Below are 12,275 nucleotides of genomic sequence, written 5' to 3' on the forward strand. Positions count from 1 at the left end.
GAGTGCTGGTCTTTATAATAATGTTTTGATTGATTTTGTGAAACAATGTATTTTATTTAATAAATGGAAAAGCTAGTATTTGGCAATGTTTTCACATCAATTGTTTCACTAGGGGGCTAATTTTTTAAGGTTTTACTCTGATATCATGTTCCAATTGTCTATCTTTGTTTTCGGCTGCAACAAGTCAACAAAGAGCATAATAAGATCAACAATTTGTTGGATACTATCAAACTTCGGATTCTACAACATCGCAAAGAAGATAGTTTATGTTCTAGACAATGTCAAAGCATGTTTAAGCTTGAATATAAATGTAATCTTCAGCCATACTTTGATCTGCGTACTTACCAGATCCTTCGTGGACTAATACCAGATTGTAAATTTGTTCAATCATGCAAAAGACAAAACTCTTTGAAGATTTGTAATGCTCTTTTGACAATTGATTATTAGATCTTTATGTAAATGATGATAGAATATGATCCGAAACACTGATTCAAAAAGACACACATTTAAATCCAAAAGCACCCTTATGTAAATGATGATAAAATATGATCCGAAACATTGATTCAAAAAGACAAACACATTTAAATCCAAAAGCGTCCAAACTTACTGACATAGACTACATAAAAATTTAATATTCTATTTTCTTTACATTAATTCAATAAAAAAAATTGTTTTGAAATGTGTATGAACAGCCTATGCCCATTTCACAACTAAATGATGATGTTGTAAATAAGTCAAAGGATAGAAAAAGCATTTTGTTGGCACTTTTGAAAAGCTTCAAAACAATCATTCACTTTAGACGGTTGTGAAAGAATGCAAAACACCGACAAAAGGCTATAAAGATAAACTTGCATTAAAAAGTGGTGAGCAAAGCTTTTTACTTATAAAATTTGTTTAAAGTCCCAACATACATTACATTACGTAACCAACTTAAAAAGTGTTTGTCGGAGAAAACGTTTTAAGAGGAGTAGGACTAGGCGTGACATGAATTTGAAGTATGACTATGCAAAAATAATTCAATAACTATTTAAATATTAAGACTTTCAATGACAAAGTAAAAAATAAATTAAAAAATGATTCAATAACTATTTAAATAATAAGACTTTCAATGACAAAGGGCTCTTTTTAAAGTTCTTCCTTGTGGGGTTACAATTTTTTCCATCCCTAATTACCAACTAAGATAAAATCTCATGCATTTTAAATCTATAATGAGAGGACCAACAAGATAAAAGTTGTTTAATGTTTCAAGATGGGGATGCCCATAAATTTATTGATGTTAAATAACTTTTAAGTCTATTAGGTCACTTTTTTTTCTAAGATTTATTAATATTTACAATTTATTAAAACATGTTAATTGATTTATAATATAATATTTATTTTATTTGGTTGTATAGTGTATTGTTATTTTATATGTTATTTGAATATTGATTTATATTTTTTAACATTTATTTAATAATTTGTTGTAAATTTAAAATTGAAGCGGAAATGGTTATTGAATCATATTTGATCAAAATTATGGGAATTCATAAATCTTAATAAATAAAACAATCGCAAGTCAATTAACTAAATGTGTAATGCAATTTAAAATGAAGAATGAAAATTATGACAAATAGATGCTTCATCTATAAATAATCTTTGGGTAAATTAATGAACTATGTAAATTATCCCAGGTTTATATAGACTTAGATGCATTATGCTATATAAATGTGTTTTATAAATATTACATACAAAACATCTCTTTTTTTTTTCAAGGAAAAAAAATGGAGCAATTGGAGTGATATTTAGTATAAATTAAATCCAAGTTTCATAATTATGGTGCAATGAAAGCACAATGTTCAAAGAAATGATATTGAAAGTAGCAAATTTAGAAACGGGCTTGGCAAAAATGATCTTGTGGATAAATGACATGAACAAAACGGAACTTGTAATGGGCTTTGATTAGGGTAACCAATAATATAATGATCCTCAACCGCCTTTACAAGAAATATCTGATGGTGTGCTTGAATGTAGTATCCCTTGCTAACTCTGACCCAAATTTGTTGATTAGAGGCTCAAGGAATATCGTCAAACACTTTGCACACAATGTCTGATTTTGCTAATTAGGACTTCGGTTTACCTTGATATAAGTTTGTATGTTGTAAAAGATGTTTTTTGAATGCTTCCAATGATGCAAGATGGATTATTAATGTAATAGAAATGATGTGCTAACTGTTCTTGACCTTTCACATGCATATAACTGACTGGGATTAGCTTGTACAGCTAGTTGACATATTGTCAAACATTTTCCATGCATCCTAAGATAGTCAATATGTACCCACAACAACTGGCATTAATGCAAACACTTGGCATGCAAAGTTAGTTTCAATCCTACTTATTTAAACTGAAATACTGATATGTAATGAACTGATTACAAGTTCTAAGAAATCATATTACAGTGCTCAAATTATTGATTGATCCTCATTGCATAGCCTCTCCTAACATGACAGAGGACTGTCCTAATGGCTACAACTAGCATCAAATTGAAAACATTGCATAAGATATGAATTTATGATAGTAAGAACCTAATAACAAGAGCTGTAAGGATTTGCTGATAAAGATTCTACACTCATAAATGCATAGTAGCAGATTATTGCCCACTTGCTCATGAAATCAAACCCTTGTAAATCTTTATGATAAAATCCACTAAAATACCTTAGCACTGTAGTGTGACACTGTTCACGCCACTATAGCAGCTGCCACAAATTTTGATATGCAAATGATTAACTCTTTAATATTTTGATCTTCAATGAAACCCTTATAAATTTCTAAACTTCTTCACCAATAAAGCACAAATGTGACCTTTGAATAAAGCCACTAGTATTTGCACAATCGAAGAGAGGCTATGTTCTCCTAGATTGAATTTATAGCGAAGCCCTAGGTTTCTTCTTCAAAGTCAAAGCTTCTTCGGAAAAGACAAATGTTGAAATGATTCAAGAATGAATGAAATGAAATCCAAATGCCCTTCTATAATGTTTAATTTGCATTTGTCTTCATCTCATTTAATTAACTTTAATTTCATTTATTTTCCCTCCTTTTTGGTGCACAATATTTAAATATTAAGTATACTTTATTATTCACTTATAACTTTCATTTTTTAAACAAAGTCCACTTAATTTATTAATGATATGCACTTAATAAGTAAATATTATTAAAGTATAACTTTAATAATAATTATAACATTAGAACTTCATCATTAATCATCATTAATCATTATTTCTCAATTTCGTCTGAACTTGGGAGTCAACCAATATATCCATTGTGCATCCAACTTCCTTACTAAAAATAGTAAGGGTCCCTCTCCAACAACCACTGACTTTCTATAAATAGTAAGTCTCTCAAAATGGAACCAGAAACCTCTGAATAGCCTAGCCTCAGAATATACCAACAATCTGGAGAGGAAAACATTGTCATCTGCCACCCGAAGAGATCCATAACGCCCAAAATAGACCCTCTAATCCCCCATACTAGCCTACGAGGGTCAAATGATAGGCTAATCCTTCAAACTCCGAAGCTCACAAAAATGGGGACATTACAACATTACATTGAACACTTGCATTTGACTCCTGGAAGACAATAATTTAAAAAGATCAAATTCTATTTCATGATTGTGATATCTACAATCATACTCCCTCAAAATCCCACAAAAGTGGTAGGATATAAAAGTTATGTGAAATTTGTTCACGAGGACTAGGCACACCCAAGCCTAGGGCTCAAATATGTAGTTTATATCCAAATGATTGGAGAAACATAAGCATGACAAGGTTTAAAAACATTTATGAGAAAGTTTGGATAAACATTTCTAATCCTAGCTACCCCAAAAAGTGAGATGGAAGACTAAGGTATGATGGGCACAAAGCTATCAAATCAAGCCCTCCTCCATCAAAAAGAATATTAATATAAGATAGCATTTAACCATTAATAAATCACTATCATAATTCACCCTTCATCTTTAGAGTGATGGTTGGTGGCTTAACAAACATTACCATTAGTGGTTAGTTCTTTAGCACCTAGCCTTCGAAGGAAAATATTGAAAAATGCTTTCTCTCCTCTTGGTATCCTCAGTTTTTCATTATTCTCTTTTGCAAGGGATTTTTCGTTGTAGAGTGTTTGAATGAAGAAGAACAAGACAATATACTTGGTTGGATTCCATAGCAGATGGAAGGTGCAAGTCCTTTTTTATAACATGGTCTTCAAATTTTGATCCCATGGGATTCCATATCCTAGAGCTTTCGACAAAGATTTAAATTTACAACTTACTAGTGGAGTTTTGGGGTTCCACAATCCTTTGATATACTGGAGCTTCCTTGGAAAAAAAAATAACAAAGAAATCTTGAAGGTGGAATCCAAGTCTAAACACAAATATGCATCCTTAAGGACCATTTAAAACCCTTTTTGATGAAAATTTCTTTAATCTTGGGTATATCAATCTAGCATCAATCTGTTGAAGTTGAATTTATTCCATCTTTCTGGAGATTTTTCAAGCTAAGAGATCACTTTTCCACAAACTAAAAAGAAAACCAAGTTCAAATGTGAAATATTTTCCAAAATCTTCTTGAAAATCTTATCTCACTTTTGTCCCCTCTTTAAAGGTCATTCCTCCCCCCTCTAGTTTTTCAATGCAAATTTCTCTTCCCCGCCTACCATCTAAGGTCGATCATATTCCAAATCTCCTCTCCCCACCTTTAAATGAGATTCCTCCTTAAATGAGATCAAACGATTGAGCCATTCTAGAGAAAGTCATTGAAGGAGAAATGACAAAACTGAGGAAAAGGATATTCTCATTTCCAATTCTATATGTAATATATCACAACAAGAGAGATAAAATAAAGAGCCAATTGTAGCCCTATTATAAGGTGAGATAGGAAATCAAGAAAGGAATTTTCCCTTAGAATAGATAAAAGATAGATCTCAATATATTTTTAGTTTTAACAAGAAAAAATAAAAAGCAAGGGGAAGGGTCCCTCACAAGGGCCATGAAAATCCTACCTTGGGGTAATAGTGGTCAATCTACTAAGGCATGGTGAATTTTGATAGGATTAGCTACATTAAAAAATTAAAATCAAGAACTCTTGTGTTAGAAAAGTATTATTTTTTGAAATTATGTGATCAATTACAACATAAAATTGGGGCAAAATTATCAATGAAAACTCTAGTTCCTAGAATGATACTTCATACAAGTTAATGATGATCAATAAAAAAACCTCAGTAATGTTGGCATTCTACACTCTTATGAGAATAGTTGATGTTGTCATTGATGACAACCATTTGGAAACCAACTGGCATTCATCTGGCAAGCCATCAACAGTTACCGACACTGGCAATAGACTTCTACATACACCGGTAGGCACTTCACCAACAGCCACAACAATGCATACCGGCACTCCAGCCGAACGAGGAATAAAATTTTGTTTATTGTTTTATATTGTAATTACCTTTTGTAAAAGCCGACATGGCACATTGTAAAAGACTCATATATGTATGAGATCTTGTAAGTCAAATATAGGAGAAAAAGAATGTAAGGTATAGAGGAGAGAGTGAGAAATAAGGATGTTATATGCAAATGCATAAGGCAAATTTTGTATAAGATTTTGGTTATAGACTGAGCTTAAACCAGTACTGAACTTGGCATAGTTGATGTTGATTTGAAGCAGTACATTGTATTGGATTTTGATAATCCACTTTTGTAGTCAGTGTGACTCTTATTGAGCAGTGGGCTCTAGGCAATTGGCCTTCCTGCATGTGCAATCCCCTCATTGTAAGTAATATTTATTCATTGGCCAGTGAGTGAATATTGTGGGTCACAAATCCCACCGAGGTTTTTCCCACACTAGGTTTCCTCGTTAAATATCTTGTGTTATGGTGTGTTCTCTATGTTGTCTCTGTTATTCTTATTTGGTGCATTAATTCTTATTTACTGGTAAACTATTTTGGGATGCAAAGTTCTTAATAACTTTAAATATTCTGTTAACCGGTTAGACACTGATTCACCCCCCCTCTTAGTGTCTTTGGGACTGTCATTAATCCTAACAATTGGTATCAGAGCTTGGTCCTCTATTTTCAAAAGTCTAACAGTTTGAGGAAGATTCTGACACTAGTACAGATGGAGAACTTAAGAAAACAATTGGAAGGAGCTCTTGTAGACTATGATGCAAAAAAATTGAAGAATATCAAACTTGAAGACGATTTGAGGATTGCACAAGAATTCATTCAAGGACTTCAGGAGAATCTTACTATGGCTCGAAATAAAACAAAAGAACTTCATGAGAAGATGCAGAAAGATGATAATGAAAAGGAAACTCTTAATGAACTTGTGAACAAATTGAGAATAGAGAACAGTAATATGAAAAATGAAATGCAAGATATGACTATGAGGTTATGTAAAGATATTGAAGACAAGAAGAAGAATGAAGAAGACTTGACTAGGAGACTCAATGATGCTAGAAATGAAAATCTAAGACTCAATCATGAAAATGATATGTTGAAGAAAGATCTAATTCACATGCAACATGATATAACTGAGCTTATGAGACAAAAGGGAATTCTGGAAAATGAGCTGGATACTGCAAATAAACATAAAGAGAAATTCAAGAAAAGTTCAGAGAAACTTGATGATATGCTGAAAAATCAGAAACCTAATGGAGATACTAATGGACTTGGATTTGAAGTCGGAGAAAGTTCTGGTACTACAAACAATCATGATCAGAGTAAACCAGTAAGTCAACCTAGTGCTTATAAATTTAATGGGAAATGCTTTAACTGTAACAAGTATGGTCATATAGCAAATCAGTGTAGATTTAGAAACAATCAGAACATTAATGCACCCACCGGTCAATGTTCCAAATGCAACAAAGTTGGTCATAATTCAGAAAACTGCAGAATGAATGTGAGATGCTATGTTTGTGGAAGATTTGGGCACTTATCTAATCAATGCAAAACACAAACCGACCTAGGATATGGAAAGGCTATTCAGAAGAATAATGTAACTTGTTATGCCTGTAACAAGATTGGACATAGTGCAAAATTTTGTAGAAGCAAGACTGCACCAACAAACAATAAAGAATCCAGTTTGAAAGGTAAAGAAAAGGTAGATGAGGTAAAGCACGAATTTTCAAAACAATGGATTAGAAAGAGAGATCTGAATGTTGATGAAACTGTCTCTGCACTGGTAGAACAGAGTAATACTCCACCGACAGGAGATTCTTCATCCAACTGAGAAGTAACCCGTTTTGGGGGTATTGCAGAAAGTTGAAAATCATGCAGAGTACCCTCGATTGATGGTGAGAAGATAGATTTCTTCCTTACCGAAAGATGTGTTAAGTTTTCACTTAAGCGGTGAGCATTTAATGCGGTTATTGAGAGAAATTTCATTATAAATCAGTTGATTTCCCTCTTTTTCGACACACCGAACATTCGAAAAAGCAGAGAGCGCGAAAACTGAGTGAAGGCATTCAAGGAAAGGTGCGAAGTGATTTTTCCAAGCATTCACAATATTTTCATGCAGTTAAAGGTATTTTTCAATGGCTTCTTCTTCTACTCCCAAATTCGTTCAGAACCCTGCTATTGTGGAAAATGTGAAACGCCCTAGGCCCGTGTTCAAAATAATTCCCGAAGTAGCTAAGCAAGATGATTCCATGGGGGCATTTTCGAAAATTCCTAAAGGTGTAGCTTTTGCAGAAGACCCTAGGATTTATATACATTGCAACATTAAAGAATTAAGTTCAGAGGAATTGATGAAAATGTTTAAAACGGTAATTTGTGATGAAAATGGTGTTGTTAAACTTGAACACAAGATTGTAGAAACTCTAGGTTTTGTTGAGATATTGAATATCCCTGAATTTCCGGAGGAAGTAGTCAGAATTGTCTTAAGTAGAGCACATGGAGAATTCTTATGGTTGGATTATGTTTGCAAAATAACCGGACAAGCAATTAGGGCAGTAACTGGTTTACCCTCAACCAGCAAAAGACCTGATAAAACTAAGAAGATTCCCAACAACACAGTGATAAGCCTAACCGGAGCAACATCTGACAGTAGATCACTAAGAGTGAATGACATTAAGGACATCAATGTGAGATTTGTGAGTATGGTGCTAGGATACAAGGCTACACATGCTAATAGGCTAAATTCAGTTTCTAGTCTTTGTATACACAGTGCATATGAGATGGTAAACAACAATGTAATGATTGATGTATGTGAATGGGTGAAAGATGAACTTATTGACAACCTGAAAAAGATCAAAGGTGACAAGAAAGGCACATTCCATTTTGGAAACCTTTTGGTATGTTTAATGTTGTATTTCACTAAGGAGATTCCTGGTACAGGGCCCAAAGACTTTGGTTATGATATACCGGTAGGAAAAAAATACAAGAAGCTTTCACCGGCATGGGAACTGCTAAGGACAACAACATAGTTGAATACTTTAAAACTTTCCAAGCTAAGATGAGAGCTAGAGAAAGATTACCACAGAGTATAGTAGACAAGTATGACAAAGAAATCGGTTTTGTTATAAAAAAGGATGAGACATGGATGGAAGTTGTACTCCTTAGGACTGTATGGGTAACTGAAATGGGATATGAGGTAGATCTAAACATTCTAGAAACATATGCAAAAGCCTTAATGGATGCACCAAGAGAACCATCAGACCAAGTTTTTGGCAGTGCAAAAACTATTAAAAGTGGTGTAAAAACAATGAAGCAAAGGAAGAAAAGAGAAAAATTTATCAGAGATGCTTCTAAGAAAGAAAAAGAAATCAAGGAAAATGTAATGAACATCAATGGCATATTGGCCAGTGAGCTTGAAGGACTGCAACCGGAGGCACACATTTCATCGGTTGGCACATCTTTTGGAACCGAGAGTGACAAGGCAACAAAGTTTAAGAGAGTAGAAAGGAGGAAGAGAAAACCTTCACCGGTACCCTCTCCTTCACCCAAAAGAACAAGGACCTTGAGGAAGAAACAACAGGCAGTAAGGGAACCGACCAAGAAACTAACTCCTAAGAAGAAACAGAAACCGGTCACACCTTCATTGGATAATTTGTTAAATGAAATAACTGAAGATGGAAATTTGGCTAATGCGAGTAGACTGTATAATTCATTTAATGATTCTAACAAGGAAAGCATTGAGAATAGTTTTATTTTACACTTGGACATATATAAGAAAGTCTTAATTGAAGTTGTGGATGATTTACCAAATGAACTGTATAGAAGATTGGATGCAAAAAGGATAACAGTGATGGAATTAGATAAGAAACTAAAAGTTGAAAAACTTCTAGCTATTCATCCTGTGAATTCAAAAGAGGAAATTGATGAATTGATTTGTGAGGCTTATAGATCCGTTTTTGCCAGTGGGCACCCACAAGTAAGTTTAATGGCAGGAAGAATGAATGAGATTGCAGAAGAGACTGTTGATAACTGGGATATATTTTTTGTGGAAAAAGAAAAACAAGAGGAAAGGAATCGACCAAAGAAGACATTCAAAGTGTATCAGAAGGATAAGGATAATCGAAAAGGAAAGATTGGTGGAATCCCCAACATCAAGATTACTGATAATATACGACCACCACCTTTGGATACTGCACCGGTACACACAGATGATACACCGGTCTTTAACACTAAAGGTATCACACATGATGATACAAATCCTGAATCTGAGATACTTTTTACCATGAATGTGGATACTTAGGAAGTAAATATTGTTGTGGATAAGGATAGTAAAGAGGTTAAGAATGATAATGTTGACAATGGAAACATAGCTGAGAAACTGGTAGAGACTGTTGAGGTTGAGATCCCAACCCAAACAGAGCAACCATCAGATACAGGAAAACCTACTGAAGGAAAAGATGCTGGCACAAGGCCATCGAAGACAGAGATACCAACAGATGAACTTACTGAGAAACCTACAGAGGTAGAGGTACATACTGAGGCAGAGAAACTAGCAATCACTAAGAAACCTAAACAATCAGACAAACCTTTACAGGTTGAAATGCAAACTTAGACTGATCCACTGGAGGTTAACACAAACAAAATGGTTACTAATGTTGGAAGCATAGAGGTAATAAAGGTAATTGGTCAGACATCCGACACTTCAACAAGTGAATTCAGACCTACAAATGTTACTGAAGTACTTTTAGATTCAATCAAGAAGATAACAGACTGCAATGCATTGGCCTACAAGGAAATTGATAACACTTTACCAGTTCTGAAGTTGATTGCACCAAATTGTAACACTGATCACATCAAGGATTCTATAGGAAAATTGGACACACCATCAAAATTTATTACTGATAATGTAATAGCCATGGACAAGGTGAATGAGGACACCTTCAGGGAGAAAGTTGAAAAGGAAAAGGACAAATTCTTTGAAGACACAATAAAGAAGTGCACAAAACACATGAATACACTATTACCAGCACTGAACTCTACAATTTTGGAATACAAGGAGCTTTACAAGGAAACATGCAAACCCCATCTTTTGACAGAGGACTTAGAAAAGGAGATCAACAAAGTACAGAAAGAAATAGATGACATAGCTGATAACATAATTAGTTCATCTGAACTTATATCAGTTATTGAGCAGGAAATAGCAAGTTTTGAAGAGAAATTGGAGAAACTTGAGAAAGAGAAGGCAAGGATTAAGTCTAATGCTAGAGAACTTAAATATAAGCTTGGTCCTAAGTTGGACAATCTTATCTCTCTGAGAAATGAAATATCTAAAGCATTACTTCAAGGAGAGCGATCACCAGAAGAACACATGCACTATTTCACCGACAAGATCCAATAGACTGAGGCAACCCTGACCGACAACAAAAGATTCATGCAGAGTCTAAATTTGGTTTTGGCAGACATCTTTTAGATTGTAACCAACCATTACAAACTTTGAGGTGAAAGTTTTGCACTCATTTGACTATTTTTTTGACAACCTTTGTCATTGATGTCAAAGGGGGAGTAGTGGAGAGAAAAATACTTATTCAGAGAAGATCACTTGATCAGGGGGAGCACACCTTTTTGGAAACTTTTTGGAACAGGTTTTTGGATTTTTCTCATGAGTGTTGCCATCAATGCCAAAGGGGGAGATTGTTGGCATTCTACACTCTTATGAGAATAGTTGATGTTGTTATTGATGGCAACCATCTGGCATTCATCCGGTAAGCCACTGATAGTTACCGGCACTGGCAATAGACTTCTACATACACCGGCGAGCACTTCACTGACAGCAGCAACAATGCATACCGGCACTCCAGCTGATAGGGAATAAACTTTTGTTTATTGCTTTATATTGTAGTTATCTTTTGTAAAAGCCGACATGGCATATTGTAAAAGTCTCATATATGTATGAGATCTTGTAAGTCAAATATAGGAGAAAAAGAATGCAAGGTATAGAGGAGAGGGTGAGAAATAAGGATGTTATATGCGAATGCATAAGGCAAATTTTGTATAAGGTTTTGGTTATAGATTGAGCTTAAACCGGTACCGCACCTGGCATAATTGATGCTGATTTGAAGCAGTACATTGTATTGGATTTTGAAAATCCACTTTTGTAGTCAGTGTGACTCTTATTGAGTAGTGAGCTCTAGGCAGTTGGCCTTCCTGCATGTGCAGGCCCCTCATTGTAAGTAATATTTATTCATTGGTCAGTGAGTGAATATTGTGGGTCACAAATCCCACTGAGGTTTTTCCCACACCGGGTTTCCTCGTTAAATATCTTATGTTATGGTGTGTTCTCTATGTTGTCTCTGTTATTCTTATTTGCTGCATTAATTCTTATTTACCGATACATTGTTTTGGGATGCAAAATTCTTAATAAGTTTAAATATTCTGTTAACCGGTTAGACACTAATTCACACCCCCCCCCCTTTCAGTGTTTTTGGGACTGTCATTAATCCTAACAAGTAAAATACCCAAAATGATGCCCTGCTAGAAGATGTCAAATGATAAATTGAAAAGGTGACATTTAATGTTCACTAGTGTCAAAAATTCTTATTTATTTCAAATTCATGTAAAACTTAAATGTAGAAGCAACAAACTCTTCCAATGGATGTGGATATCTTGAATTGATATGTCTAGTACCCACTTCTTGGTATATTCTCATTTGTTATATATTAATATTTCATTTTCAAAATCTTCAAAGTCAAATTTGAGGCACTTTGAGGTTTTAAATGGCTCAAAATTTTGTCAAAAATCTACATATCCCCTAGAGGATATTTGGCAAAGCTTCCCAATGGTGTGAATAATTTGTCAAT

Source organism: Cryptomeria japonica, chromosome 1 (assembly GCF_030272615.1).
Source record: "Cryptomeria japonica chromosome 1, Sugi_1.0, whole genome shotgun sequence".
In the NCBI taxonomy this organism is placed as follows: Eukaryota; Viridiplantae; Streptophyta; class Pinopsida; order Cupressales; family Cupressaceae; genus Cryptomeria; species Cryptomeria japonica.